General features: G+C 40.4%; 1 protein-coding gene across 4 annotated transcripts in view; it reads left to right on the plus strand.

Annotated features, from left to right (window-relative positions):
• Positions 1-24386, plus strand: part of slc8a3 (solute carrier family 8 member 3) — a 203148-nt gene that overhangs the window by 130232 nt on the left and 48530 nt on the right. The window contains exon 1 of one of the 4 annotated variants that reach the window (XM_034197894.1): positions 6025-6080. The exons of the other annotated variants lie outside the window; for them this stretch is intronic. The gene's annotated coding sequence lies outside the window, so the exon portion shown is untranslated. Of the gene's footprint in view, positions 1-6024; positions 6081-24386 lie in introns of those variants that run through there. 4 annotated transcript variants of the gene reach the window in all.

Here is a 24386-nt window from a genome sequence, read left to right on the forward strand (position 1 = left end):
TGTGTGGTGTGTGTGTGTGTGTGTGTGTGTGTGTGTGTGTGTGTGTGTTAGCTGTCAAATGTGAAGGAAATTGAAGATGTGTTCATGTACAAACGGATGCAGTGTTGAGAGGACAGTGATCAGAGTAGAGCCCTATAGAGTGGTGTAGAGATGTCATATTTCTGGGTTGGACCCTGAAGGCAGCATCTCCCTGGTTCCCTCCACAAAAAAAACTATGGGATTTCTCCATTGGATTTTGGATTATTGTTGTAATCCAGTGGCGGATTTAGGATTGTAGGAGATCCGGGGCTTAGCCCAGGAGTTGTTGGGTTGGGGGGGGGGTGCAGGGGGGGTTCAGGGGTACAGTGCTATTTTTTATAAGTGGGGGGTGGACCGAACATCCTTTAGGGGGGTCGTCGCCTCCTCTCGGGGGGTCCGGGGGTTCCCTCCCCGGGAAAGATTTTTTTTTAAATATTGAAGTTGAAAGCATCAATCTGGTGCACTTTGAGAGCAGCATTAACCCTACCTTAATAACACCTTAAAGCGGACAAAAGGCACTGGAGAACACTCATTAACACCCTGAAGCAAACTAATGCCTTAACTCACTCAAATAGTCGTTTACTTATTAAGGTGTAAGGAATGTTTGTAGAGTTTTAAAGGATGCGGATAGTCTCACCTTGATTCTGGCGCATTGCTTATCGTTTTATAGATCTATTCTCATCCACCATCTTTGTTTGTGACGTAAAGAGTGTAAGAGTCACGTTTCTGAATCGGACACTCTGAGTGGATGCAGTCACAGTCAATCGGAGTCTGATTCAGAGGGTTGCTTGTCAGTTCTGTTGTTATGTGTACTGAAACGAGAGCCGGTATAATTCCACGTGTGAAAACAAAATAAAAATTGGAATACGTTATTTTAGTGTCTTAAAAGTAGACTGAGTTATGAAGGGTTAACGTTACATCTTAGGATAATTTTTAGTCATGTTCTGTATACATACTAACATATAAGGGTACACTTAGTGTGGTTACTCCATGTTTACTAGCTATAACATTAACGTTACATCACTCTTTTTCACTTCTTACTCAGTCAGCCAGAGTGCAGATATCACCATTAGATTCACAAACCTGAAACATCATCCATTTATTGACTGCTGGTGATGACATTGTTGTCAGCTGCTGATACTGCTGCTGCTGCAGCTTGTGGTGCCGGCTGCTTCGATGACAATAACTTTCTAATATCCATAACTGTATAGGCTATTAGCTTAAAACTCGTCAGGCACTAGGAAGGATCACTTCTTCTTCATGGCAGGCTACGCAGTACGCAGGCTAATGTCCCACAGTGGCTGCCTCTCTGGTGGACTCCGGTACTGCACATTACTCCCGAGACGTTTAAAAAAAAAAAAAAAAGTAGCCACCCCCTAGCGCCGCAACAATCTCCACATATTTAAACCACTTAATGATCTTAGAAGTATAAAGCTAACGTGAGGCTATGGTACCCATGTACATGTCAAAATGATTCCCAAAGGTCAAGGAATACCATGATCATAACACCAGAGGGAGCTCCATAAATCATGTGAAACCCAGATTTGGCACAAAAAAGGGGGAATACACGTTTCGCAATTATGCCACATCAAGGTGGAACGCTCTTCCCACAACTGTAAAGGAAAGTAAAACTATACTTACCTTCAAAACCTCTCTTAAAGAGCACCTTCGGGGGAGAGCATTGCAAAACTGGCCCCGGTAATGGTACAAATCTCAACCTGTCGTACAATGGACAGCTTCCCCCCCCCATCTATGTATATACTCGCATTTTAGACTCTGTTACTAACTGTATATCTGTAGACTTGGTATGTCTTAAATGTCCGGTTAGGATGTATTAGAACGAAATCTAAAATGAAAATTGTAAATAAGCCATCTGTATGTCAAATATGTCTTATATGTCTTATATGTCTTAAATTACATGATGAATTGGAAATGGGGGACCCTGATGTAAACAAGACGAAAGTCTTTCTCTGGTCTGCATCCCCTTAACAATTGTATGTTTTGAGCTGTACTGTACTGTACCCAATATACAAGCTGTTAATAAACTTTTCAATCAATCAATCAATCAATCAATCAATCAATCAATCAGGCTATAAAGGAAGAAGATTGGGGCCACATGTGAACGTTTTGGAGATCTGAACAAACAGAAAACACATCCCTGATGGAGAAGAGGACAGCATTAATGGGATGCAATGGATCTTTTGTTCATATCTCCAAAAGTTGTTCTCACATGTGGCCCTAATCCTCTTGTGTGTGCTGTAAAATGGCTACAGGACGTTAGTTCTCAAAATGAGTCAAATAATACAATCTAAAAAGAGAAAATCACTATCAGACACGAGGGGGAAAAGGTTGGGAACCCCCGTTAGGAAACGCATTATGTCAATCAAGCTCCTCACAATATGTGTGTGTTAATGTGTGTGTTTGAATGTGTGTGTGATTGGTTAGCAGTTGGGGGTACATTTGGTTTTGTGCAGAGACAGAAAACACTAAAAACCTAAAAATAGACAGGGTCATGGATTTTCTCTGGATGGGGCCAAGTGTGTGTGTGTGTGTGTGTGTGTGTGTGTGTGTGGTGTGTGTGTGTGTGTGTGTGTGTGTGTGTGTGTGTGTGGGTGTGGGTGTGTGTGTGTGTGTGTGTGTGCGCGCCCCATGCAGAGACCTCGACATCTCTGACTTTGAATGGAAACAAATACATTAGCACACACAAACACTTGAACACACTCCATGAAATTATGATCACTATTCACAGCCCGGGGTCCGGCATACACAATGCTACACACACACACACACACACACACACACACACACACACACACACACACACACACACACACACACACACACACACACACACACACACACACACACACACACATCATGCATATGGCGTTTTTACAGTGCAATTCTCCACAGTTGCCCATCCTTCAGGCTGTCTTCTGAAGTTAAAATGAGTCCCTTGATGAATTCCTAATTAAACAGCAGTGAGTGTTGGAACGATGGCCTCTGGGCTGCAGGGAGCGCCATAAACGTCACGAGGCCAATGAATCTGCACTGACCATCTTCTGAGAGACATTTCCTCCGTGAGGATTCATATGCTGCACGTTGGTTAGACTCTACCTAAACATTTTCCTCCGGAGTTAACGGGGTCAGAGGAGTTTTCTGGCCTCCTCTGCCTGCCAAACACAAAGGTTATAAAGTCCTGCTTTACATTCGTTTACACTTCCAATGTCCACTGTTTAAGGCTGGCAATAAGGTGGGGGAAGGAAGTGTTAACAACCACGTTCAGCTCATTTATATCACAATTCTTCTATATAGTATTTGTCCCAGTAGTTGCTGAAATGAAAGGAACATAAATCATGTTTGAAGCAAAGACTGATGTTCCAGAGAGGACGTGCAGTTAACCCTATTCACATATTTTAAATCACTACTTTAAAGAGTCCTCTCCAGCTGATGTTCAGGTGTATATCAGTATGTAGTGTCTCTACTTTAAAGAGTCCTCTCCTGCTGATGTTCAGGTGTATATCAGTATGTAGTGTCTCTACTTTAAAGAGTCCTCTCCTGCTGATGTTCAGGTGTATATCAGTATGTAGTGTCTCTACTTTAAAGAGTCCTCTCCTGATGATGTTCAGGTATATATCAGTATGTAGTGTCTCTACTTTAAAGAGTCCTCTCCAGCTGATGTTCAGGTGTATATCAGTATGTAGTGTCTCTACTTTAAAGAGTCCTCTCCTGATGATGTTCAGGTATATATCAGTATGTAGTGTCTCTACTTTAAAGAGTCCTCTCCTGCTGATGTTCAGGTGTATATCAGTATGTAGTGTCTCTACTTTAAAGAGTCCTCTCCAGCTGATGTTCAGGTGTATATCAGTATGTAGTGTCTCTACTTTAAAGAGTCCTCTCCTGATGATGTTCAGGTGTATATCAGTATGTAGTGTCTCTACTTTAAAGAGTCCTCTTCTGCTGATGTTCAGGTGTATATCAGTATGTAGTGTCTCTACTTTAAAGAGTCCTCTCCTGCTGATGTTCAGGTGTATATCAGTATGTAGTGTCTCTACTTTAAAGAGTCCTCTCCTGCTGATGTTCAGGTGTATATCAGTATGTAGTGTCTCTACTTTAAAGAGCCCTCTCCTGCTGATGTTCAGGTGTATATCAGTATGTAGTGTCTCTACTTTAAAGAGTTCTCTCCTGCTGATGTTCAGGTGTATATCAGTATGTAGTGTCTCTACTTTAAAGAGTCCTCTCCTGCTGATGTTCAGGTGTGTATCAGTATGTAGTGTCTCTACTTTAAAGAGTCCTCTCCTGCTGATGTGCAGGTGTATATCAGTATGTAGTGTCTCTACTTTAAAGAGTCCTCTCCAGCTGATCTTCAGGTGTATATCAGTATGTAGTGTCTCTACTTTAAAGAGTCCTCTCCTGATGATGTTCAGGTGTATATCAGTATGTAGTGTCTCTACTTTAAAGAGTCCTCTCCAGCTGATGTTCAGGTGTATATCAGTATGTAGTGTCTCTACTTTAAAGAGTCCTCTCCTGCTGATGTTCAGGTGTATATCAGTATGTAGTGTCTCTACTTTAAAGAGTCCTCTCCTGCTGATGTTCAGGTGTATATCACTATGTAGTGTCTCTACTTTAAAGAGTCCTCTCCTGCTGATTTTCAGGTGTATATCAGTATGTAGTGTCTCTACTTTAAAGAGTCCTCTCCAGCTGATGTTCAGGTGTATATCAGTATGTAGTGTCTCTACTTTAAAGAGTCCTCTCCTGCTGATGTTCAGGTGTATATCAGTATGTAGTGTCTCTACTTTAAAGAGTCCTCTCCTGCTGATGTTCAGGTGTATATCAGTATGTAGTGTCTCTACTTTAAAGAGTCCTCTCCTGCTGATGTTCAGGTGTATATCAGTATGTAGTGTCTCTACTTTAAAGAGTCCTCTCCTGCTGATGTTCAGGTGTATATCAGTGTCTCTGTAACATGTCTGCATGCTTCAATGTTCAAAAGGCTCTTTATTTTTATCATACTGCCTGTGCTGTTGTTATTGGTCAACCGCTTAGAGAAGTCCCGCCCATAAACCTATCACGTACAATGTGTTGGAGTGCTAGCCAATAGGAGCGTGAGTGTTCCATAGTGCCATCACTGTGTTCTGGAAGTAAACAAAGTAGTCCAATGGATGTGTTTCAGACCGTTAACATGCACTAAAACCTATACACACTACCACTGATAACCCCAAAAAGCGGAATAGGGACCCTTTAATGGTTCTCATAAAGATGGTAGATGTGCACGTACAGTAACCATGCCGACTCCTCCCCCCCCCATCTGCTCCCTTCACTGTAAAATCCACAGAATGCACAGGAGCATTTACACACACTCTCGCTCATGATTGTGCTTTCTGTTGCTGGATTAGAGATCGTCTGAGGCGTGACACACACAGGGTTTCTCTTTGTTCTGTCGGTGGCTCCTGCAGGTGTACAGTGAGTGATAGTACTACGCTCTAACTCAGGCCCAATAGGTACTGAATATATAATTGTATAATGACAGGGTGGTCTAGTAATAACTATAGAGGTACTTTTATTCGACTGTTTAGGTTTAGCGTTTTTGTTTGTCTTTTAATGTGCAAAAGTCTGATTAATAAAAAAAAGACTGGTTGAGAAACACACACAAAAAAGCCTCAAAGTTATGGTTAAAATCTGTTGCCAAAAACACCCCCTTTAAGTTTTCTCCCTAAAATTTCCCTCAAATATTCACTTTGAGTAAAATGTATATATGACATTTAAATTAAACAAATAAAAGAAAATGAAATAGTAAAGTATATCTTATCAAATCTCATCAATTAAAAAAAACTGTCATTAAAAAATGCAATAATAAAGCACCCTCTAAATAGGTCTATAGACAGGTATAAAATCTAGGAATAAAATAATTGGTGGCTGGTGAATAGAGGTTTTTGTATCCATGACAACAAGTGAGAGTGATATCAGCCAATGGGAGCGCAGAGTTAGATACTGGAGTCCGGAGAATGTGAGCGATGTACATGATGGAGCAGCTCCTCTCGTAAATCTGACAGTAACCTGAGCAGGTGAGCTCACAGTCACCGGCCCACTGAGGTGTGTGTGTGTGTGTGTGTGTGTGTGTGTGTGTGTGTGTGTGACTGACTGTGTGTGTGTGTGTGTGTGTGTGTGTGTGTGTGTGTGTGTGTGTGTGTGTTGTGTGTGTGTGTGTGGTCTAACATTACTATACTTGTGGGGACCTAAATCTGTTTACATAGTCACGTGTGGGGACTGGCTTCCCTTATGGGGACAAATTGGAGGTCCCCATGAGGGGAATCATTAATTTTAGGGTGAAGACTTGGTTAGGTTTAGGGTTAGGTTAAGGGTAAGGGTTAGGGTTAGGCATGTGTTGGTTATGGTTAAGGTTAGGATAAGTCTCCAGGAAATGCATGTAAGTCAATGTAATGTCCCCTGAAGTGATGTGTGTGTGTGTGTGTGTGTGTGTGTGTGTGTGTGTGTGTGTGTGTGTGTGTGTGTGTGTGTGTGTGTGTGTGTGTGTGTGTGTGTGCGTGTGTGTGTGAGAGAGTGTGTGAGGGTGTGTGTGAGGGACAGCTGCAGTCTTGTGTTGCAGGACAACATGTCTGCAGCTCCGTGTCCTCATGATTCCTCTCACAGTATTAATAAACCTGCTGTGTCCTCGCTGCACGAAGAACACAGCCGTCATTATGTTTGTTGGTTAAAGTACTTCCCTAATTAGCCAGATTCAACGTGATGATGAATTTAAATGTCATAATTACACCATAACAAATAGGGAATTTCTTAGCTTTAAAGTATTTTACTGATATTGACATTTGTTTCAGGAAATCATGTGTAGCACCGTCCAATCAGAAGCAAATTACAATGTAAACAGGAATGTATTTAAACAACACTAGTTGACGCATAACTGCCTAAAAAAAATCTTTTTTTAAGATTAAAAAGGAAGAAGAAGAAATATTTAGAAAAATAAATATATGACATCATATACAAATAAATTTAAATATATATACAAGAAATACAAATGTTTTATAATAATTATTTTAAATTGAGTTTTATTTGTCTGTATATTTAGTATTACATTATATTGTATTAAGTAATTCTTTGATTTTTCGTCGTATATCCACATTTAAAAAAAAATGTATTTCTCAATAAATATAAAAACTGTTCATGTACCTGTTTTTTAAAATGATTACACTTTTTATTTCCAACTGTTTTGATTAAGCTCAATTTTATTTTCTCTTTAATATTTCCACATTTGTTATTTAACTATTCATCATTTTATTGTATGTATTTATTAAATGCGCTCTTATGCCTCCACATCCAGTCCCAGCTGCAGGCTCCTCACAGCGAGGCTTCACCTCTCCATCTGCTGAGTGTGTGTGTGTGTGTGTGTGTGTGTGTGTGTGTGTGTGTGTGTGTGTGTGTGTGTCCTGTTATATCCCAGATGACACGTTCGTCCTCTAACTGACATTGAGAAGTGATATCATATTTTATTGATCTCTCCTGACCTCTCACCCTGCAGCGCCTCGATCTCGCAGACAGTCGGAGCATCGACCGCTAAACGACTTAAGAAACGACTTTTTATCATTCAATTTTTCTGTTGCAGCCTCTGACAGTAAACAATACTTGACAAGGTGAATGTGACGTGGTTTCCTGGCTTGTTTTAAAGGCACAGAATGTATTTACGGTCGCTTTTGTGCAGACAGAATCAGAATCAGGTTTATTACCAGGTTTACACATACAAGGATTTGCTCTGCTGTATAATGGTGCAGGCATAACGAGGAATGAAGTCGTAAAAAAGGAATAAATATAGAATTATTTTACTTGAGTAAAAGTAGAAGTACTCAGATCTTGTACTTGAGTAAAAGTAGAAGTACCAGAGTGTAGGAATACTCTGTTACAGTAAAAGTCCTGCATTCAAAATGTTCCTCAAGTGAAAGTAGAAAAGTATTCTCATTAAAATATAGTGAAAGTAGCGACAGTAAAAGTAGTCGTTGTGCAGATTGGTCCATTTCAGAATAATATATATGATATGTTTTATAATGATTGATCATGAAAGTGTTCTCAAAGCTGGTAAAGGTGCAGCTAGTTTGAATGACTTTGTATACTGCAGGGTAGCTTGTGGATTTACTCCAGGTGGAACTAAAGTCTGATTTAACACTTGATTATATTTCACATCATTCATCCAGATCTGTGAAGTAACTAAAGGGATTAAATACATGTAGTCGAGGAGAAGTACACCATTTACCTCTGAACTGTAGTGGAGTAGAAGTACAAAGAAGCATAACATGTAAAGTATAAGTACCTCAAAGTTGTACTTAAGTACAGTTCTTGAGTAAATGTACTTAGTTACTTATTGGTTCTCAATATAGGACTTTTACTGAGAGTATTATTTTCGTGTTTTATCACTACTTTTCCTCCAGTAAAGGATCTGGATGCCTCCTTGTTTGAGAGTGTTTTCTCTGGGTGGTCCCTGAGGGGGGGAGGAATATTAAATCTGATGTAAGTTTGTCGTCAGATTGACAGGAAATCATTGACCAATGTGTTTACGGGGTTTTTTTCAGTGATTGCTGGGGGGAAGCAATAATCAGACTATAATGAGTGCGGCCCATAATCCCTGCTCAGTGACAGAAAGCAGGCCCGCTTAATTAAGGCGCTGATTTCCCATGAGGCACTGGGGCCTTTTTATTCTCCTCTCCTCGTCCTCTTCCTGTCTGTGTTGGCTCGACTTGACTCTGGATTTTGAATAAAGGCAGTGCCATGATCTGACGAGGCTATAAAAGTGTTTTAAAAGTTTATTTATAACATTTTTTGGTGATTATAATTGATTTCCTGGCCTCTGTACGGGTCAGTTTACTTCTAGAAAGATGAGGGTTGTCTATTCAAGTTTTTAAGAACAGAAGTCTTTTTGATTGGACTGATAATAAGGTCTCCTTTCTGCAGTAAAGTGATAATAATTCACCTGTATTCCTGTGTTCTTGGGTTAGGGTTAGTTAATTATGCCAATTGTTCTAATGAGCAGAAAAAACGCCAAGCAATTTACATCAAAGTTAATGAGACTGCAGGACTGTATGAATGCATGGAAATAGAAATGTAAAGTAAAAAATGCCCAAATAAATGTCTAAAGAGGCAGGAAGACTAGACTAAAAAGGTTTAAAAAACAACAACAAAGAGAAAAATATAAATATATAAGAAACATTTTTGATAAAAACAGATAATTATCATAATTATATGTCAGCATTTATATGTGATCTTTAATCAAGTAAAGGTGAATTGTTGGAGGAGTTGGGATTTAAGATTTCCATTGCCAAAACTACAATAGCTATTAGCCGCTTTCACACCAAGTACTTTGCCGTACTTAGTTCCCAGCACTCATGCCCCGGCCACAAGAGGACGAAAACGGCTAAACGCATAGGATTAACGCAAACGCAATCGCAAACAAGCTTCCGTCCACACGCAATAGTCATCCGGATAGTGTCTGCCCACACGAGACCGCTCCGTTTAGCTCCAACCGCTGGAGAAGCTGCAGTACATATGCAGGAGCCTGTACGTGGTGCTGTAACTTCCTCCACAAAAGCAGCGAAGAAGCATGGTTGTCATGGTTGCCCTTCTGTTTATTCTCCGCGGTGGGGGCCGAGGGAACCGGGCAGAGTTTTTTTTTCTATATGACACTAAACAGTAACGCAAACGACCGTTTTCGTACTTGTGTGGCCGGGGCATTAGTTCCCAGCACTTAGTTCCCCCATGGAATTAAAGAGCAGATCGCGTTCACACCGGAATAAATCCCTGAGGGAGGATTATGCAAATGAAGCCGCTGACGTCACTTCTTCTTCTTCTGCTTTGGGTTTACTGGCAGGCCGCAAACAACTTCACGGCGTATACTGCCACCTGAAGTCCCCGGAGTTGGGGAAGGCTTCAGTAGAAGCTGCTGGGACTCCTAGAAGCTTCTACTGAAGCCTACAGAGTAAATCGCCAGAACGCCGACACCTCCTCATCTCCACCGCTCCCATGTTTCCTTTTGTGTTGCCATAAATTAGTCTCTCTCCGTTGGTGCGCGGGGCTAATGCTAATGCTAATAATCCTAATGCCAGCAAATACAATGGCGGCTTCAAAAAAGTTTTCCGAGTTTTACGGGGCGTGGTTTGCAATTCTCCCAGCCAATCAGACATTGGAACTTGTTTCTCCCCAGGAAAGTACCACCTCTCTAGCAGGGACTGAAAAGGGGGGAAAGTTCTCATGAACTAAATTCTCTTTTTGGTGTGAACGCAAAATCTCAGGAACTATCGGAACTAAACGGGAAAAGTACTCCGGTGTGAAAGCGCCTATTGCGCAAACAATCAGTAAAGCCTTTGAATCTCAAAAACTTGGGTTGAAAAGTGAGTTTGAGAAGATATTTCCTTGCAGCTGTAGTTAAATGCTGTCATGAGTTAGTGTGCAAAGCAACTGAACAGACAGAGGAAGAGAAAACTTTGAAGAGAAATTGGAAAAGGTTTGATTCAGTTCAGACCTGAGAGCTTTGGGGTCGTTGGTGTTTTACAGAGAGGAGTAAAAGGTTGGATTTAATTGCAGCACTTTTACTGCTGCTGCTGCTTCTTCAGCCCGGAGGACATAAGTCCTGCTGGCTCCTGTGGAGAGAGGAAGAGGAGATTTGAGAAGAAGTGGAGATTGGATATCACATATCACCTCTTTTGATGTGGCACTCCACCGCAGAGGTTTCACACTTCCAGAGGTTACACAGTGTTATTTGTGGAAGAGCCAGAGAGGAGAGGGAGACAATAAATCTGCTGTCGGGGGGGAAGAGAGGCACGGCTTACTTCAGATGCAGTGTGTCTTAGCTGCAGAACAGGGAAGGAAACACTTGCTGTGTCTCAATTTTTATACTTATGTTCTTATATTTGCATTCTTTAAATGGGTCCCAATGCAAAGTATGGCAAACTGCATTGCACTATGAGAACCTGTATGATGTAATGCACTCCTAACGGTCAAAAAGTTGAGTGTGGACACCTCACTGAATGCCATCTTGGAAGTTGTGAGAGCAGCGTGTCCCCCAACCCTGAAAGAGTCCTCTCCTGCTGATGTTCAGGTGTATATCAGTATGTAGTGTCTCTACTTTAAAGAGTCCTCTCCTGCTGATGATCAGGTGCATATCAGTATGTAGTGTCTCTACTTTAAAGAGTCCTCTCCTGCTGATGTTCAGGTGTATATCAGTATGTAGTGTCTCTACTTTAAAGAGTCCTCTCCTGCTCATGTTCAGGTGTATATCAGTATGTAGTGTCTCTACTTTAAAGAGTCCTCTCCTGCTGATGTTCAGGTGTATATCAGTATGTAGTGTTTCTACTTTAAAGAGTCCTCTCCTGCTGATCTTCAGGTGTATATCAGTATGTAGTGTCTCTACTTTAAAGAGTCCTCTCCTGCTGATGTTCAGGTGTATATCAGTATGTAGTGTCTCTACTTTAAAGAGTCCTCTCCTGCTGATGTTCAGGTGTATATCAGTATGTAGTGTCTCTACTTTAAAGAGTCCTCTCCTGCTGATGCTCAGGTGTATATCAGTATGTAGTGTCTCTACTTTAAAGAGTCCTCTCCTGCTGATCTTCAGGTGTATATCAGTATGTAGTGTCTCTACTTTAAAGAGTCCTCTCCTGCTGATCTTCAGGTGTATATCAGTATGTAGTGTCTCTACTTTAAAGAGTCCTCTCCTGCTGATGTTCAGATGTATATCAGTATGTAGTGTCTCTACTTTAAAGAGTCCTCTCCTGCTGATGTTCAGGTGTATATCAGTATGTAGTGTCTCTACTTTAAAGAGTCCTCTCCTGCTGATGCTCAGGTGTATATCAGTATGTAGTGTATCTACTTTCAAGAGTCCTCTCCTGCTGATGACCAGGTGTATATCAGTGTGTAGTGTCTCTACTTTAAAGAGTCCTCTCCTGCTGATGCTCAGGTGTATATCAGTATGTAGTGTCTCTACTTTCAAGAGTCCTCTCTTGCTGATGTTCAGGTGTATATCAGTGTGTAGTGTCTCTACTTTAAAGAGTCCTCTCCTGCTGATGTTCAGGTGTATATCAGTATGTAGTGTCTCTACTTTAAAGAGTCCTCTTCTGCTGATGTTCAGGTGTATATCAGTGTGTAGTGTCTCTACTTTAAAGAGTCCTCTCCTGCTGATGTTCAGGTGTATATCAGTATGTAGTGTCTCTACTTTAAAGAGTCCTCTCCTGCTGATGTTCAGGTGTATATCAGTATGTAGTGTCTCTACTTTAAAGAGTCCTCTCCTGCTGATGTTCAGGTGTATATCAGTATGTAGTGTCTCTACTTTAAAGAGTCCTCTCCTGCTGATGTTCAGGTGTATATCAGTATGTAGTGTCTCTACTTTAAAGAGTCCTCTCCTGCTGATGTTCAGGTGTATATCAGTATGTAGTGTCTCTACTTTAAAGAGTCCTCTCCAGCTGATGTTCAGGTGTATATCAGTATGTAGTGTCTCTACTTTAAAGAGTCCTCTCCTGCTGATGTTCAGGTGTATATCAGTATGTAATGTCTCTACTTTAAAGAGTCCTCTCCTGTTGATGTTCAGGTGTATATCAGTATGTAGTGTCTCTACTTTAAAGAGTCCTCTCCAGCTGATGTTCAGGTGTATATCAGTATGTAGTGTCTCTACTTTAAAGAGTCCTCTCCTGCTGATGTTCAGGTGTATATCAGTATGTAATGTCTCTACTTTAAAGAGTCCTCTCCTGTTGATGTTCAGGTGTATATCAGTATGTAGTGTCTCTACTTTAAAGAGTCCTCTCCAGCTGATGTTCAGGTGTATATCAGTATGTAGTGTCTCTACTTTAAAGAGTCCTCTCCAGCTGATGTTCAGGTGTATATCAGTATGTAGTGTCTCTACTTTAAAGAGTCCTCTCCTGCTGATGTTCAGGTGTATATCAGTATGTAATGTCTCTACTTTAAAGAGTCCTCTCCTGCTGATGTTCAGGTGTATATCAGTATGTAGTGTCTCTACTTTAAAGAGTCCTCTCCTGTTGATGTTCAGGTGTATATCAGTATGTAATGTCTCTACTTTAAAGAGTCCTCTCCTGTTGATGTTCAGGGGTATATCAGTATGTAATGTCTCTACTTTAAAGAGTCCTCTCCTGCTGATGTTCAGGGGTATATCAGTATGTAGTGTCTGTGAAGTCAACTTGAAAAATCCTCACAGGAGATCAAGGGGTTAAAAAGTCGGGCTGATTGACAGAGTGGCAGCTGTCTGAAATCATTCTCTAATTGCTAATCAGCGTCGCTGCACCTTTAAAAGCAACGCACCTGAAAGAAGGGAGTAATCAAAGTTGGAAAGGGACAAACTAAAGAGCGTGCGTCCGTCCAGCAGCAGCCACGAACCAGCAGAATAAACGCGAAGAAGCAGCACTGGTACAGCCATAAAAAGCTGGAGAAGCAGCCGGTGAGAGACGAACTTTGTGTTTAGTCAAGTCATACAATTTGCCGTTCATGGCGCACGTTAGAACGTGCGTTCTAGTTCAGTGTCATTTGTTTGTTTGATGTCCTCAAGCTAAAGCAACATGATTGTTTATTTAAAAACGAGTGTGATTTGTTTATTGAGATATGTAGATTTATAAAAACGGTTTGCATGCTGCTAAGAATTCAGTCTATTATATTTGCATTTTTAATGAGACTGCATAAGTTAAAAACTGTTTAAAAACATAATTCATAAAAATACATTAAGAAAGTAAAAACAATATTCACAAGTGTTAAAAAGTAAAGCATGTATTTTTTCATTTATTATTTGATGTGCATTGTATTTACAGTAATTTTTTATTTTTCATTTAAGGTTTTTCTTACAACATAAGCTGTACTGCAACAACAAATACCAAAGTAAAGAAGAACTCAAAAGAAACAAAGTTGTGGTCATTGTACGAGTGAAACCCAGTGAAAACCTCCTATGGACTGTACCATCCCTTTCAAGCGGGGAAAACTGCAAATATACCCAAGGGCTTGACAGTGTCTCTACTTTAAAGAGTCCTCTCCTGCTGATGTTCAGGTGTATATCAGTATGTAGTGTCTCTACTTTAAAGAGTCCTCTCCTGCTGATGTTCAGGTGTATATCAGTATGTAGTGCCTCTACTTTAAAGAGTCCTCTCCTGCTGATGTTCAGGTGTATATCAGTATGTAGTGTCTCTACTTTAAAGAGTCCTCTCCTGCTGATGTTCAGGTGTATATCAGTATGTAGTGTCTCTACTTTAAAGAGTCCTCTCCTGCTGATGTTCAGGTGTATATCAGTATGTAGTGTCTCTACTTTAAAGAGTCCTCTCCTGCTGATGTTCAGGTGTATATCAGTATGTAGTGTCTCTACTTTAAAGAGTCCTCTCCTGCTGATGTTCAGGTGTATATCAGTATGTAGTGTCTCTACTTTAAAGAGTTCTCTGCTGCTGATGTTCAGGTGTATATCAGTATGTAGTGTCTCTACTTTAAAGAGTCCTCTCCTGCTGATGTTCAGGTGTATATCAGTATGTAGTGTCTCTACTTTAAAGAGTCCTCTCCTGCTGATGTTCAGGTGTATATCAGTATGTAGTGTCTCTACTTTAAAGAGTCCTCTCCTGCTGATGTTCAGGTGTATATCAGTATGTAGTGTCTCTACTTTAAAGAGTCCTCTCCTGCTGATGTTCAGGTGTATATCAGTATGTAGTGTCTCTACTTTAAAGAGTTCTCTGCTGCTGATGTTCAGGTGTATATCAGTATGTAGTGTCTCTACTTTAAAGAGTCCTCTCCTGCTGATGTTCAGGTGTATATCAGTATGTAGTGTCTCTACTTTAAAGAGTCCTCTCCTGCTGATGTTCAGGTGTATATCAGTATGTAGTGTCTCTACTTTAAAGAGTCCTCTCCTGCTGATGTTCAGGTGTATATCAGTATGTAGTGTCTCTACTTTAAAGAGTTCTCTGCTGCTGATGTTCAGGTGTATATCAGTATGTAGTGTCTCTACTTTAAAGAGTCCTCTCCTGCTGATGTTCAGGTGTATATCAGTATGTAGTGTCTCTACTTTAAAGAGTCCTCTCCTGCTGATGTTCAGGTGTATATCAGTATGTAGTGTCTCTACTTTAAAGAGTCCTCTCCTGCTGATGTTCAGGTGTATATCAGTATGTAGTGTCTCTACTTTAAAGAGTCCTCTCCTGCTGATGTTCAGGTGTATATCAGTATGTAGTGTCTCTACTTTAAAGAGTTCTCTGCTGCTGATGTTCAGGTGTATATCAGTATGTAGTGTCTCTACTTTAAAGAGTCCTCTCCTGCTGATGTTCAGGTGTATATCAGTATGTAGTGTCTCTACTTTAAAGAGTCCTCTCCTGCTGATGTTCAGGTGTATATCAGTATGTAGTGTCTCTACTTTAAAGAGTTCTCTGCTGCTGATGTTCAGGTGTATATCAGTATGTAGTGTCTCTACTTTAAAGAGTTCTCTGCTGCTGATGTTCAGGTGTATATCAGTATGTAGTGTCTCTACTTTAAAGAGTCCTCTCCTGCTGATGTTCAGGTGTATATCAGTATGTAGTGTCTCTACATGTCTCCATGCTTCAATGTTCAAAAAGCTCTTTATTTTTCTCATACTGCCTGTGCTGCAGCACCTCTTTTCACCCTCTGTCTGAAACCAGAGCCCTGTCTGCCCATGGCCTCTATTTATCTCTGACTCCCTGCACCTCCTCCTCTTCCATGTTTCTCCCCCCTCCTCCCTCTCGGATAAGGGGTGTAAAGTCTCTAATCAGCTGTTGTTAAGACTGAATTTAAGGGTGTCATGTTGGAGTCAATAAATCATTAACACGTGAAGCTTAACACATTAGTGAAATACAGTTTATCAAACGAGAGCTCTGGTGTGAACATTAACGTCCTTTTTACTTATTTGTAGTGCCGAGCAACATATTGATATTATACCCAAAATGTCTGCTGCATACAGCTTTAACACACACACACACCTACACCCACACACACTCACTGCTGCTGGACTCAGTGATTTTCTGCAGCTCACACAGCGGCGGGTGCCAGATGTTTGGATGGATGGATGAATTATTGATGATTGTCACAGATAAATGTTGCTTGATGTTCCCCACACGTGTTGGGCAGTAATTGGAACTCGTTTTGAATGTTTTCAGGCCATTTAACGCCCGTTATCAGTTGTTTTATTCAACTGTGAAAAAACCTAAAATATAGGGGCCAAACTTTGGCACATAATCAGATCTAACTGGATTTTAATGCCGTAAAAAATGTCTATTTTAAGATATTCTAACTATAATAACTTAGTGTACTGCTGCATTATAAACCAAGCAATGCTGCCTGTACGGAGCAGATATGTTTCCCCTCACAGCTTAATGTGGTTAAGTGCATGGTTGTTTTTATGTTTGCATGTTGCTGCAGTAATCGTGAGGCTGCAGTTGTGGTTTCTGCGTGCATAGTTCACATGCATGTCAGGAGGAAGCGCTGCGTGATCCCACCTGTCCATTAAACTCCAGCGCTTCCTCTTCCCTTCACTCCTGGGAAAAAGCTTGCTCTTGCAGCAGAAGCTCTGCAGACATCTCTCACAGCGATCTGAGGAAAGCCCTACCGCCGGGATGTAAAGAGAGAGGGATTGTTCTGCTGGTGTGCTAACAGGATCTCAGATCCCCCCTCGGCAAATCACATGTACACGGCTATAGAAAGAGATGCAACCATGCGTTACATGAGTAATAGCATTTGAATTCCTCTAGAGATGCTTGGATTGTATATTAATATGTATACACAGGGTTGGGAGGGTACTTTAAACATTTATTCCAAAAGACTTACTAATTCATTGTTAAAAAATTACCTTATTTAAGTTTCACAATATAAAAGTAATGCAACCTGAATACTTACCTCAGTATCAAATGCATTGCAAATAAATACAAAATAAAATAAATATCCCACGTAACTATACACATATTAAAGAGGCCCTATGCTTTTGGGGGTTTTCCCTCTCCTGTAGTGTTCTATAGGTTTCTGTGCATGTAAATGGTCTGCAGAGGCATCCCTGTGTTCCCTCCAGAGGGTGTTTCTCTGCGCTCCAACGCATTGCACGTGATAGGCTAAGGGGCGGGACATCTCTAAGTGGTTGACCAATCACAACAGAGCTGGCCAACTAACCAATCAGAGAAGACTGGACTCTGGTTTCAGACAGAGGGTGAAAAGAGGTGCTGCAGCACAGGCAGTATGAGAAAAATAAAGAGCTTTCTGAACATTAAAGCATGGAGACATGTCCCAGTAGAGACCCTACTGATATACACCTGTATGCTGATGATTCCACAATGTACAGCATCAACATGCAGTGAGTTAAACTATCTACTTAAAATAGAGATTAAAGCCATAGCAGACTGGGTCAACAATAACAAACTGGTACTCAACATTGCAAAAACAAAAGCAATGGTGTTCGGATCCAGACACATGTTAAGCAGCAATCCTCATTAAGCCTGACGCCGGCTGGTCAGCCAGTGGAACAGGTAAACGAGACTAAGTTGCTTGGCATTGTTCTTGATTCTGGTTTACGGTGGACAAAGCAAATTGACAGTATCGTAACTAAAATGGGAAGGAGCATAGCTGTGGCGAGAAAATGTACAAAGTATGTAACACTTACACCAACCACTTTGAAACAAGTCATTCAGTCTCTGGTTTTGTCACATCTTGAGTATACTGTCCGGTCATATGGTCATCAGCAGCAAAAACACATTTACAGAAATTACAAATAGCTCAAAACAAGGCTGCCAGACTAGCTCTCCACTGTTCGAAGCACACTCATATTGGAGTTATGCATAAAAACCTATCATGGCTTCCAGTTGAGAGACGTCTGCAATCTTGTGTTATCACTTTTCTAAAAAAGTCCAATTTAGCAAAGAAACACTGTATTTTTATGATCAAATAGTTTACACGAGACGAGCATGACCATAAGACTAGACAAGCTACATCAGGCCATCTACTGGCACCTAAACCCAGGACACATCTTCTGAACTCTTCTGTGTCTTATAGAACTATAAAGGAATGGAACTCATTGCCAAACTACCTTACTGAAATAGAGTCCAGAGCCTCTTTCAAGAAGAGATTGAAGGGCCATCTAATGACCATGTATCCTTGTGAGCTGTGAACCCTAACTTCATTTAATTTGATCGCATGTTGTTGATGATATTGGTGATGTTTTTAATGTTGTTAATGATGTCAGGACTTATGTCCTAAATGTTGCTGTATTATTGTTGTATTGTTTTAAGTGTCAGACCCCAGGAAGAGTAGCTTTTGTCGAGAGCAAAAGCTAATGGGGATCCTTAATAAACATAAACATAAACCTGAACATCAGCAGGAGAGGACTCTTTAAAGTAGAGACACTACATACTGATATACACCTGAACATCAGCAGGAGAGGACTCTTTAAAGTAGAGACACTACATACTGATATACACCTGAACATCAGCAGGAGAGGACTCTTTAAAGTAGAGACACTACATACTGATATACACCTGAACATCAGCAGGAGAGGACTCTTTAAAGTAGAGACACTGCATACTGATATACACCTGAACATCAGCAGGAGAGGACTCTTTAAAGTAGAGACACTACATACTGATATACACCTGAACATCAGCAAGAGAGGACTCTTTAAAGTAGAGACACTGCATACTGATATACACCTGAACATCAGCAGGAGAGGACTCTTTAAAGTAGAGACACTAGTACATACTGATATACACCTGAACATCAGCAGGAGAGGACTCTTTAAAGTAGAGACACTAGTACATACTGATATACACCTGAACATCAGCAGGAGAGGACTCTTTAAAGTAGAGACAACTACTACTGATATACACCTGAACATCAGCAGGAGAGGACTCTTAAAGTAGAGACACTACATACTGATATACACCTGAACATCAGCAGGAGAGGACTCTTTAAAGTAGAGACACTAGTACATACTGATATACACCTGAACATCAGCAGGAGAGGACTCTTTAAAGTAGAGACACTACATACTGATATACACCTGAACATCAGCAGGAGAGGACTCTTTAAAGTAGAGACACTAGTACATACTGATATACACCTGAACATCAGCAGGAGAGGACTCTTTAAAGTAGAGACACTAGTACATACTGATATACAACCTGAACATCAGCAGGAGAGGACTCTTTAAAGTAGAGACACTACATACTGATATACACCTGAACATCAGCAGGAGAGGACTCTTTAAAGTAGAGACACTACATACTGATATACACCCTGAACATCAGCAGGAGAGGACTCTTTAGAGTAGACACTACATACTGATATACACCTGAACATCAGCAGGAGAGGACTCTTTAAAGTAGAGACACTACATACTGATATACACCTGAACATCAGCAGGAGAGGACTCTTTAAAGTAGAGACACTACATACTGATATACACCTGAACATCAGCATATGTCCTTTTTAAATTGGAAGTTTGACATTTAAGTGCTCATTAATGTTTTAAGAGGCATCATTCATTTGACCTAGCCACAAGTATGCAGCATGATGTGTGTGTGTTTCTGTATTATGCACAAAATAAAATGAATTTATTTTAAACTTATGCATGCATAGAAGTCCCTTTTATGACCAAGTGTGCAACACAACAAATGCTGAGAACATGTCGCAACACCCGCTCCTCCTCCTCTCTCCAGGCTCAGAAACATTCCCTGCCAGCAGCAGACAGGCTAACAGAAGCTGACAGCGGCGCAGCTAGCCCTGAAATACGGATTACATACTTTATTATGTGTCTGACATCTCATGAGGAATGTCGCTTTTCCCCCTCTTCATCCGAGCAAAAATGCAATTTCCACGCATGTTATTTAGGGATGGTATTTCAGGAGTTCTGCAAATAAAGTGGCAGCGCAGCATTCATTATGGATCGCTGCTCATGTTTCCCTGACGTCCCGCTGCTGTAGTCCCAGCGCCGTGACATAAAGAGAGGCTGGTGTCAGTCAAAGCACTGCCTCACACACACACACACACACACACACACACACACACACACACACACACACACACACACACACACACACACACACACACACACACACCACTTCAGGGGACATTACATTGACTTACTGTACATGCATTTCCTGGAGACTTATCCTAACCTTAACCATAACCAACACATGCCTAACCCTAACCCTAATCCTAAACCTAACCAAGTCTTCACCCTAAAATTAATGATTCCCCTCATGGGGACCTCCAATTTGTCCCCATAAGGGCGGCGAGTCACCACACGTGACTGTGTAGACAGATTTAGGTCCCCACAAGTATAGTAATGCTAGGCCACACACACACACACACACACACACACACACACACACACACACACACACACCCACACACACACATATTGGTACACACTCACACAGCACACGATCTTTATAAAAAACTCTTAATCTAAGCGTCTCTGGAGGAATTCAAATGTGTGTTTAAGCTGCAGACAAATAGGGAAACAAGAGAATTTCATGCAACATGTTTTCCTTTGCATGAGGATGAAAATTATTTCTTTCTTAGACGGAGCCAGGCTAACTGTATTCACTTGTTTCCAGTCTTTATGCTAAGCTATGCTAACCATGACTCCTAAGATGTTCCTGTGCGAGCTTTACTCGTTATATTAAAGCTTTAACTACTAAATATCATAGTTGTTCTTGCACGTAAACATATACAAAAATTATTTAAGCTAGAGATTCCTCGTAGTGCTGCCTTTGTTCCTCGTGCTCTCTCCGAGTTGTTGCTTCTTCAATCTGACTTATTTTTCTTTCTTTTGTTGACCTTGCCTGGTCCCCCTGCTCTTTTGTGTTTTCCACGATGCATAAACATGTCATTGTCCATTAATAGGCCCGACATTACTGTGGGTCCAGCTGAATCCAACAAAGCTTTGCTCAGAGGAGTTCCCACTCTCTGACCGTTTATCTGCTGCGCCGCTCAATAACTCTTTAAAAAGATCAATTAGACGATCAGAGGCATTACAGCGAGGTGAAGCCAGAGAAACAGCTTCACACTGCAGACGCTTCACTTCATTACAGGATCGTTCCCCTCAAACCTCAGCCATAAACTCCCCAGTTATCTGCTCCTCTCTTACCTGCAGGCGGGGCGTCTCCGTGACTGAAAGCATAAAAATCGATTTGGACGGCGACAGTTTCTTTCATTTATCGCGTGCATTCACCTTTTTTGCCCTTGTGAAACGTCCCTTTACACGTTTTACAGGCTGATTTATGACAGGCTGTTTTCACTTCATGCTGCTCTTGTATTCTCTCTGCTGTGCACTTTCTCTCGCCCTCTGTTCCCACTTTATTAGACGCTGTGATTACATTACATGTTACTTGTTAGACGCTTTTATCCAAAGCGATACTTACTCAATACTGTGGACTATACCCACAGGAGCAATTTGGGGTGAAGTGTCTCAGGGACACAACGACATGCTGACTGCAATGGGGTTTGAACCTGTGCTCCCCTGACCCGAACACCTACGCACAACCCACTGCGCCACACGCCTCCTGATGAATGTCAGGGGCCGTTTCTCAATGTCGAGATGCTGCAGAGCCACTATTTCAAGTATACTACGTCATCGAGTGGTTTTTTATATATATTTTTTATAAATGTTTTATTGAACATTTTTAAAACATACAAAAGCTCGGTGAGGATATCATCAACTTATCAACATAAGTGCAAGACATTCATTAACAATAAGACAAACATAATACATCCAATAAGAGCAGGGGGAGAGAAAAAAGCATAAAGGCACAAAAACATTTGAGAGGCATTAAGCTTACTTAAAATAATAACCATTTGGAAATGTCATCATTGCAAATCTTTATAGACATGTTACAAGATTGTATTTTCCTAAGGGACAGAAAAAAGGACTTGAACTCATTTATGAAACAGGGAAAGGAGGGCTTGCCTCCTCTCCATTTACTACAATGTAAATGGTATTTACCCAAAATAATAATTATATTTACCAAATCAGATATGGGAGAATCCAAATTATCAATATAATATAAAATGTGATATATTTTGAAGGCTGGAATGTTTGTTCATTTAAGTAACAACCAATCTCTCACATTCGACCAAAACAATTTAGAAAAAGGGCATGAGAAAAATAAATGTTCCAACGATTCATCAGATAAATTACAAAAGGAAAATGGTTCCACTTCAAATTTAAATCTTGAATTTAAAAAAGTAGAAACCGGGTAGATTTTATGAACAATTTTTAAATGAGTTTCTTTTGCTTTAGGAGAAATAGGCCATTTTATAAAATAAGATAGAGCTTTTTCCATTACAGATACAGTGTCTAAATCGGTCCCTTGTGGAAATAAGCCTCTGTTCAAATTGTGAAAAATGTGAGATTTCAAAGAAGCATTAATAGATTTGTTATTCTTAAGAGTATCGCCAATAAATTCCAAACTAGGTAAAACTGATACAACATTTGAGTACAGTAAAGTATTATGAATCATTTCAATAAGTGGTACAGGAATTGCTTTACAGATTTTGTTATAATCTTTAGCAGTACACGTTATATTGTATTTCGTTGAAAAAGCCAAAACATCTAGCAGTTTACCATTGCAATCTAGTAAATCACTAACAAACAAAATACCCCTCTCATGCCAATCACTCCTAAACAAGGATTTTCTGTTTATAATAATCACTCTATTGTTCCATAAAGTAGATCCATGAGGAGAAAAATTGTGGGTAAATATCATTTTCCAATAATGCAGTATCTGCTTATGAAAATGTGACAATTTGGTCGGAATCTTATTAACCTCAAAATCACATTTTAAAAGAAAATCAAACCCTCCTAGACGTTTAAATATGGCCTTTGGAATATGGAACCACATGGATTCTGGCTGGGACAAAAAAGCTTTCAACCATTTTATTTTAATTGTTCCAATCATCGATTCAAAGTCTAAAGCTTTAATTCCACCTTTATCATATTGTTTAACAAGCTGTGACTTTTTAATGTAGTGAGTTTTATTTCTCCACAAGAATTGGAAAATAATTGAGTTTTTTTTTAAAATATTGGCCGAAGAGACAAAACATGAGTGGCATGGATAAATAAGTTTAGATATACCTTCTGCTTTAGTAAGAAGAACTCTGCCAAAAATAGTAAGATCTCTAGTTAACCAACGACTGAGAGATTTCTTCATATCTGTGATACGGTTACAAATATTAAGATCTTCTCTCCTGATATACTTTTTAGATAATGTTATTCCTAAATATTTCACTTCAGGTACCACTCTAATAAAGTCAATAATGGAATCATCACATGAATGGATAGGGAGTAATTCACATTTTGAAAGATTAAGAGATAACCCTGATGCTTTTGAAAAAATTGAAATTGTGTTAAGAGTTTCCTTTACCATGGATTTATTCTTTAGGAAAATGGATGTGTCATCCGCGAGTTGACTAATTTTAAATTCTTTGTCAAAGAGGGTAATGCCTAATATTTTGTGATTCTTTATAATAAGCGTTGTTAAAACTTGGGTGGTCAGAATAAATAATTTTGGGGAAATAGGGCAACCCTGTCGAATACCACGTAAAATGCTGGGCATTTAACATGCATTTAAACAGTCCTTCTGCGCCATTCGATGACGTAGTATACTTGAAATAGTGGCTCTGCAGCAGGTTTACTCGACATTCAGAAACGGCCAGGGATCCTGTGTGTTACCGTTAGCATCTGGTGGCTAATGTTAGCAAACGTTAGATGAATATTGTGTTATTTGAAATTATTAATTTGATAATTGACACTTGTGAAAACAGTCAATGCTTAGCAAAAGTTGCATACAAGTTAGCTTGCTTAAAAGAGAGATTAGCAAACTTTAGAAGAAGCACTATCTTTCTTTTACAAATGCACATTTGGGCCGTTTTACTGCGTTTGCACCTATCGGCCACCGTACAATAATGGGGCGAAGCCTGCGAGCTAGTTCAGGCAGTCAACTCGAGCACCAATCATACATTACCACGTGACGCACCTCGTCCCTCTTACAACCAACCAGTGTTGCCAACTTGGCTATTTTCTCGTTAAATTTGGCGGCTTTCCAAACCCTCCGGCTACTTATTTGTATCAAAAGCGACTAACGACTAATCTAACGATTTATAATGGTGTTATTAGGGACTTTTCTGGTGTTTGGAGACTCACATTGTTCTGCAGTTAACGAGCTCACGGTGCTGCCGTGAGCCCCGCCTCCCTCCCATAGTACTCACAGGCGCTCAGACTGACAGTTGTCTGGCCGCAGCTGCAGTCAGAGCAGAGAGGAGACAACCACACTCCCCCGCGTCGAGACTGCAAATAAATTGCGCATGCGCCAACTTCCAAACCGTCCTGGTTTTGAGCGGGATTTGAATGTAAA

Source organism: Gymnodraco acuticeps, unplaced genomic scaffold (assembly GCF_902827175.1).
Source record: "Gymnodraco acuticeps unplaced genomic scaffold, fGymAcu1.1, whole genome shotgun sequence".
Lineage (NCBI taxonomy): Eukaryota > Metazoa > Chordata > Actinopteri > Perciformes > Bathydraconidae > Gymnodraco > Gymnodraco acuticeps.